Source organism: Bos mutus, chromosome 3 (genome assembly GCF_027580195.1).
Source record: "Bos mutus isolate GX-2022 chromosome 3, NWIPB_WYAK_1.1, whole genome shotgun sequence".
NCBI lineage: Eukaryota > Metazoa > Chordata > Mammalia > Artiodactyla > Bovidae > Bos > Bos mutus.
This window is the reverse complement of record NC_091619.1, coordinates 558362-566902: the sequence shown is the minus strand read 5'-3', so window position 1 is coordinate 566902 and position 8541 is coordinate 558362.

Here is an 8541-nt window from a genome sequence, read left to right as displayed (position 1 = left end):
CATTGCAGGTGGGTTTCTCTTTTGCCCATGGCTTCCTATCTCCTTCAGAGAGAGAACCAATGTCCTCTCAACATTCCTCTGGGTCCTGGTGATCTGTTGGTCCTACTACTGTGACCTAATGGCTCACCACTCCCCTTCTCCACCTGAGCCACCAGGGCCTCCTGTCTCTTCTTCAAAGCTTTCAGTCACATTCCACCACAGGGCCTTTGCAATGCTTTTCCCTGATATCCTCATGCTCATTCCCTTGCTTCCTTCAGAACTCTACTCACCTTCTCAATGAGATCTTCCCAGCCATACTATGCAATGTAGCAGCTCTTCACCAAGCCCTCCCTCTCCTGGTCCTTCTTGATTCTTCCTTGCAGCATGTGTCACCAACTACCATACCATGTAGTCTTTGCTGTCTCCTTTCACATCTCCCATGAGGGCTTCCCTGGTAGCTAGATGGTAAAGAACCCACCTGCAATGCAGGAGACTGGGTTTGGTCTCTGAGTTGGGAAGATCCCTTGAAGATGGGAATGGCAACCCATACCAGTATTCTTGTCTGGAGAATCCCCAAGGACAGAGAGCCTGGTGGGATATAGTTCATGGGGCCACAAAGAGTCAGACATGACTGATTGACTGACACTTTCAACAATTCCACATCTCCCATAGTAGCTTCATGAAGGTAGATCTCTATTTTGACCATTTGTTATCACAAGTGCCTATTCTACTGATAGCTCATAATAAGCATTCAGTAAATATTTGCTGAGTGAATATATTTTGCATATATCACTTTTGCTTATCATAGTAATAATCTTAGAAATGAAAGAGATCATTATCTTCATTCTACAGAAAAAGAGAGTGAAACTCAAAAAAGTTGGCTGATTTGCATTAGGTCACAAAGCTTCTACCTAGCAGCCTGGATTTGAACCTCAATACAATCTTTTAGCTCAGAGAGAGAAACCATTGTCAAAGTTTTTTGAAGAAGTACCACTATCCACCATGCTAAATAAGCAGAGAACTGTGCTATTTATATAAAATCAGTCAGCCCTGACTGAGCCATAAACCTAAACAGTTCGGTTAGTGGCTCTGGCAAGGGGTTGCTATGCTAATGGCACAGCTGCTCTACAATTTTCCCTTCAACTCCCTCAGGGCATGTCCCGTGATCAAGCAGGGCCTTCCCAGGTCAGGGGAACTGCCATGTCTTCCCCCAAATAGATGCCACAGGAGGGTCTGCATCTCATCCTCAAAATTTCTTGAACAGTAATATTGGGTGTAATTCCCAGCAGAGAAGGGCAGAGACTAAGCCTGAAATACCATTAAAATGACATTTCAAGAATCAGGTGGGCGAAGGGAAAAAGAGATTAGCAAAGTTGAAAGCTGCCCAAAGACACCCTCTGAAGAGTCTTGAACGCCCTAGAATCCAGAGTGACACTGAGGGTAGGAACATTGCTTCTCCAGGAAGGCTTTTCTTTGCTAATTGATTTTCTTTTAACTTTGATTGTAGTATAGTTGATTTACAATGTTGTGTTAGTTTCAGGTGTATGGCAAAATGAATCTGCTATACATATACATATACATATATCAATTCTTTTTAAGATTCTTTCCCCATATAGGTCATTATGGAGTATTGAGCTCTATATATGGAGTATTGAGCTATATTTTGTGTTATATAGGATTTCCTGGTGGCCCAAATGGTAAAGAACCCACCTGCAATACAGAAGACCCAGGTTTGATCTCTGTACTAGGAAGATCCCCTGGAGAAGGGAATGGCAACCCACTCTAGTATTCTTGCCTGGAAAATTCCATGGACACATGAGCCTGGAGGGCTACAGTCCATGGGGTTGTGAGAGTCAAACACAACTGAGCAACCAACAATTACCCTGTGCTATACAGTAGGTCCTTATTAGTGATCTGTTTTGTATGTAGTAGTGTATGTATGGGAAGGCATGGCAACCCACTCCAGTATTCTTGCCTGATGAATCTCCATGGACAGAGGAACCTGGTGGGCTCCAGTCCACAGGGTCACAAAGAGTCAGACACGACTGAAGCAACTTAGCATGCATGCACAGTGTGCATACATCAATCCCAATCTCCTAATTTATCCCTTAGTAACCATAAGTTTGTTTTGTATGCTTGTGTTTAGTCGCTCAGTCATGTTCGACTCTGCAATTCCATGGACCATAGCCCACCAGGCTCCTCTGTCCATGGGATTCTCCAGGCAAGAATACTGGAGTGGATAGCCATTCTCTTCTCAAGGGGATCTCCCAGACCCAGGGATCAAACCCGGAACTCCTGCACTGAAGGCAGATGCGTTACCATCTGAGCCACCAGGGGAGCCCAAGTTTGTTTTCCGCCTCTCTAACTATTTCTGTTTTGCAGATAAGTTCATTCGTACCCTTTTTTCCTCAGACTCCACATATAAATGGTATCATGTGATATTTGTCTTTCTCTGTTTGATTTACTGCACTCAATATGAGTCCACGAAGACTCTTATACTGAAAATTTTACTTACAATCCCTGAAAAAGAATAATTGTGAATCTGTTGGTAATTCACACCTATAGGTAAAATTTCTCATCTTTCCTTTTGAATTTTAAGGTCAGTAGAATGAATCAGCATCCTCTGATACAGGCAGTGAACTGGTTCCTTCACACATGTAATTTCATTTTACTCTCACAACTGTTCTGCAAGGAAACAGATGATCTCAGAGTGTAAGCAGATTTCGAGGATTCAGTTGATATGCAACAGAACCAGAATGTCTTCTTTTTAATTTGTGGACTTCCTGCAAAATCTCTGTGATTAGAAATGTCATATAGCATAACAAATAGCATAGCAGGATAGAAACTCTGAGGTAGCCTGGAGCACTAGTGCCAAGGTAGGCTGTCTTAGCTTGCATTTCTGTAACAAGATATGGTAGACAGGGTGACTTTAAGAGCAGGAGTTTATTTCTTACAGTTTCAGAGGCTGGAAGTCTGAGATCAGGACTGAAATCAGGATGCTGGCATGATTAGTTTCTGGAGAGATGCCTCTTCCTGGTCTGCAGACTTCTGCCCTCTAGCTGTGTCCTCATGAGACAGAGTTGGGGAGAGAGTGAGAGAGATCTCTGGAATCTCTTCTTTTAAGGGCCCCAATCCCATCAATAAACTGTGGAAAATTCTGAAAGAGATGGGAATACCAGACCACCTGACCTGCCTCTTGAGAAACCTATATGCAGGTCAGGAAGCAACAGTTAGAACTGGACATGGAACAACAGATTGGTTCCAAATAGGAAAAGGAGTACATCAAGGCCGTATATTGTCACCCTGCTTATTTAACTTATATGCAGAATACATCATGAGAAATGCTGGGCTGGAAGAACATGCTGGAATCAAGATTGCCAGGAGAAATATCAATAGCCACAGATATGCAGATAACACCACCCTTATGGCAGAAAGTGAAGAGGAACTAAAAAGCCTCTTGATGAAAGTGAAAGTGGAGAGTGAAAAAGTTGGCTTACAGAAAACTAAAACATTCAGAAAACTAAGATCATAGCATCTAGTCCCATCACTTCATGGGAAATAGATGGGGAAACAGTGGAAACAGTGTCAGACTTATTTTGGGGGGCTCCAAAATCATTGCAGATGGTGATTGCAGCCATGAAATTAAAAGACGCTTACTCCTTGGAAGGAAAGTTAAGACCAACTTAGATGGCATATTCAAAAGCAGAGACATTACTTTGTCAACAAAGGTCCATCTAGTCAAGGCTATGGCTTTTCCAGTGGTGATGTATGGATGTGAGAGTTGGACTGTGAAGAAAGCTGAGTGTTGAAGAATTGATGCTTTTGAACTGTGGTGTTGGAGAAGAGTCTTGAGAGTCCCTTGGACTGCAAGGAGATCCAACCAGTCCATCCTAAAGGAGATCAGTCCTGGGTGTTCATTGGAAGGACTGATGCAAAAGCTGAAACTCCAATACTTTGGCCACCTCATGTGAAGAGTTGACTCATTGGAAAAGGCTCTGATGCTGGGAGGGATTGGGGGAAGGAGGAGGAGGGAACGACAGAGGATGAGATGGCTGGATGGCATCACCGACTCGGTGGACATGAGTTTGAGTGAACTCCGGGAGTTGGTGATTGATAGGGAGGCCTGGCATGCTGTGATTCATGGGGTTGCAAACAGTCGGACACGACTAAGCGACTGAACTGAACTGAACTGAATCCTAGCATGAAGGACCATTCTCACGGCCTCATCTAAACCTGAGTACTTCTCAAAGGCACCATCTCCAAAGCCATCACACTAGGGTTAGAATCACTTCAGTTTATGAATTTTGGTGGAACACAATTCAGTCCATAGAATGGGCTGAAGTTGGCTAAGGTAGTGCTGTGTGCATGCTCAGTTGTGTCCGACTCTTTGTGACCCCAAGGACTGTAGCTCACTAGGTTCTGCTGTCCAGGGAATAGTCCAGGCAAGAATACTGGAGTGGGCTGCCATTTCTTACTCCAGGGAGTCTTCCCGACCCAGGGATTGAACCCGAGCCTCTTGCATCTCCTGCGTTGGCAGATAGATTCTTTACCATTGTGCCACCTGATGCTGTGTGAGTGAGCCTAATGTGTGAGAGTGTCCCTGAAACTGGTCAAAGGGCCGTGAAATTTCTGAGGGTCTAGGGCATTAGAAAAGACCCTGATGCTGGGAAAGATTGAAGGCAGAAGGAGAAGGGGATGACAGATGATGAGATGATTGGATGGCATCACCAACTCGATGGATGTGATTTTGAGCAAGCTCCGGGAGTTGGTGATGGACAGGGAAGCCTAGCGTGCTGCAGTCCATGGGGTTGCAAAGAGTCAGACATGACTGAGCAACTGTACTGAACTGAGGGCATAATGTAAGGGCAATGAATAAGAGACAATACTTACATAGACATAGCACTTATCATATGTTAAAAAAAAAAGTGAAGTCACTCAGTCGTGTCCGACTCTTTGTGACCCCATGAACTGTAGCCTCCCAGAATCCTCCGTCCATGAGATTTTCCAGGCAAGAGTACTGGAGTGGGTTGCCATTTCCTTCTCCAGGGGATCTTCCCGACCCAGGGATCGAACCTAGGTCTCCCACATTGTAGGCAGACACTTTACCATCTGAGCCACCAGGGAAGTCCTATCATATGTTAAGAACCATTCAAAGCACTTTATTAACTCATTTTTATTCACCAACAATAGTACTGCTATAGTTACCGTTATCTCCATTTTACAGATAAGAAAACTGACAAACAGGGAAGATTAAATAAAGGTTGCTGGCCACACAGGTAGTAAAAAGAGGAATGTCTCTAACCTAACAGCCTGATTTTAGAGGTTATGCCTTCCTTTTTGTTGCTATTCCACTTATAGTGAGATATAATTGAAATACAACATCATGTAAGTTTACAGTATACAATAAAGTGATTTGCTGCATGTATATATTTCAAATTTATTACCACAAAAAAGTTAGTTAACACATCCATCACCTTACACAGTTGGAATTTTGTGAGTGTATGTGTGATAAGAACATTTATAATCTACTATCTTCAGTTCACTTCAGTTGCTCAGTCATGTCTGACTCTTTGCGACCCCAGGGACTGCAGTACACCCGGCCTCCCTGTCCATAACCAACTCCCAGAGTTTACTCAAATTCATGTCCATTGAGTCAGTGATGCCACCCAACCATCTCATCCTCTGTCATCCCCTTCTCTTCCCGCCTTCAATCTTTCCCAGCATCCGGGTCATTTCAAATGAGTCAGCTCTTCGCATCAGGTGGCCAAAGTATTGGAGTTTCAGCTTCAACATCAGTCCTTCCAATGAATATTCAGGACTGATTTCCTTTAGTACGGACTGGTTGGATCTCCTTGCAGTCCAAGGGACTCTCAAGACTCTTCTCCAACTCCACAGGTCAAAAGTATCAATTCTTCAGCACTCAGCTTTCTTTATAGTCCAACTCTCACATCCATACATGACTACTGGAAAAACCATAGCCTTGACCAGATGGACCTTTGTTGGCAAAGTAATGTCTCTGCTTTTTAATATGCTGTCTAGGTTGGTCTGTCTTAGCAATTTTCAAATATATTTACAATATATTCTTAGCTATAATCACCATTGTATATATCACATCCTCCAAACTTACTCATTTTATAACTGGAAGTTTGTATCCTTTGACCACCTTCACCCATTTCTCCCACCCTCCAGCCCCTACCCTTGGCAACCACCAATTCATTCTCTGTTTTTGTGAATGTTTCTTTTTTTTTTGAAAGAGTCTATATGTAAGTGAGATCATAAAATATTTGTCTTTCCCTCTGTCTGACTTGTTGCACTTAGCATAATACCCTCAGGCTCCATACATGTTGTTGCAAATGGCAGAATTTTCTTTTTTATAGCTGTATAATAGTCTATCATATTCACATTCCATCATAATTGAATAGTGTGTGTTTGTTGTCGTTTAGTTGCTAAGTCATGTCTGACTCTTTTGTGACCCCATGGAGTGTAGCATACCACGCTCCTCTGTCCATGGGATTTCCCAGGCAAGAATACTGGAGTGGGTTGCCATTTCCTTCTGTAGGGGATCTTCCTGACCTAGAATCGAACGTGTGTCTCCAGCGTTGGCTTGTGCTTTGTCACTCAGTCGTCTCTGACTCTTTGTGACAAGTTGGACTGTAGCCCTGCATTGGCAGGGGGATTCTTTACCACTGAGCCACCAGGGAAACCCTACCGGGGTCCAGCCCCGGTTGGATCCAGGGATTCCCTCAGGAGGACGGCGTTGGCGAAAGGATAGCAAAGCGGAGAGAACAGAGGCTTGATCTAACTGGTTTATGCAGAAAGCCAATAAAATTCGTGACACCAAACTTGCTTTGACCATGGAGGCCACAGGCGCCCTCTCAAATAGCTGAAGGTGCCCCGCCTTAGGCACCTTCTCGAGTGGGTCTTAGAAGCCCAGGCAGTTAAGTGGTCTCAGAGGGCCCCCACGCTCCAAATTAGTCATCCTGAAGGAAGAACAGAAAAGAAAAGGAGAGAAAAGGAAACAAGAACGACACGGGGAGACCAAGCCTGATGAGCAAGGCCCATAGCTTTATTTTCAAAAGGAGCTTTTATACCCTAAGTTGTACATAGAAGATAATAGGGGGTGCAAAGTCATGCAAGGTCAGCAGTCCTTGACCCTTATCGAAACCAGGCTTTCTTTCTGCACACTTATCATATACAAAGGCTTTAGGTGATTTACATCATCTTCTGGTCAGGAGACCTGTTAACATTCTTCTTCTGATAAAGATTAGTCAACCAGAAAAACTTATTTTCTCCAGAGGTGATTTTTCTTAAGGTTTGGCGCCACTCCCTGAAAGCACTAGGTAGAGTTGCATTCCTATAGGGCAAAGGTGCAGTGGGGGATAATCAAGGGAAGAATTTATTAGCTCAAGGGTCTAAGGTTATTATTAACATTAAAGCTTTTACTTATTTTTCTATATACCAACTATGTTAATCAATACACTCCCAGGGACACAATGGATAAGGGATACGGAAACTTGGCAGCAAGCATTAGCTCAACAAAGAAATCCTCTACTAGTTCTATTCTAACAATTTTAACTCTCTGAGAAGCTCTGAATTGTTAAAATATCTTAAGCTTCCTGTGCCTCTTATGGTTGGGAGGTTGTGAACAATCACATGCATAGCTGTAAGAGTTCGGAAACCTGTCAGGCAAGTTAGAAAGCTTTCTGAGGGATTTGAATTGGAGCACACCTATTATACCCTGGAGACTTATTAACTAGAGCTCTAAGTTGGTTTTCTTTCAGAGAAAGGTGGTCAGGGATAGCCCTCCATAAATGTCAGAGGAGTAGGTGAAAGTCATAAAATAGTTAAACAGACAGATTCTTGTTTTGGGGTAGACGCTCAGGCAGGTCCAAGGGGGCCCCTTGAGTCCTGATTCACCTTTGCCTTCAGGGCCTCTCCACATGACCTTTGTCATGGGTGGGAACTCCCGTGCTGGCTCCCAGCATCTCCCCCTTTTTTATTTCTTAAGACAGCCAGATGCAATTCAGTCGCGAGCACTTTCTGTATCTATTCATACATCAATGATATTTAGGTTGCACATATCTTGGTTATTGTAAATAATATGGCGGTAAACATGGGGATGCAGATATCTCTTTGAGATAGTAATTCTGTTTTCTTTGGATATATACCCAGAAGTGGGACTGCTAGATCATATAATAGTTCTTTTTTTCTTTTTTTAATTTTCTAGAAGTCTACATACTGCTTTTCACTGTGACTGCACCAATTTACATTCTCACCAACACTGTACAAGGGTTTTCTTCTCTCCTTGTCCTTACCAACACACTTCCTGTCTCCATTTTTTTTTTTTTTTTGTTTTAGGGAATAAAGTTTATTTTGATGAAAAGTGTAAAGCAAAATTAAAATTGTGTACATTAGTAACATAACTCAACATGCTTAATTTGATATAAGTGTGACACATTTTCTTGCTTTCCTATGTTTTGCTAAATCACCATAACCTTGTTGTTGTTCAGTCATTAAGTCATGTTTGACTTTGCAACCCCATGGACTGTAGCAAGCCAGGCT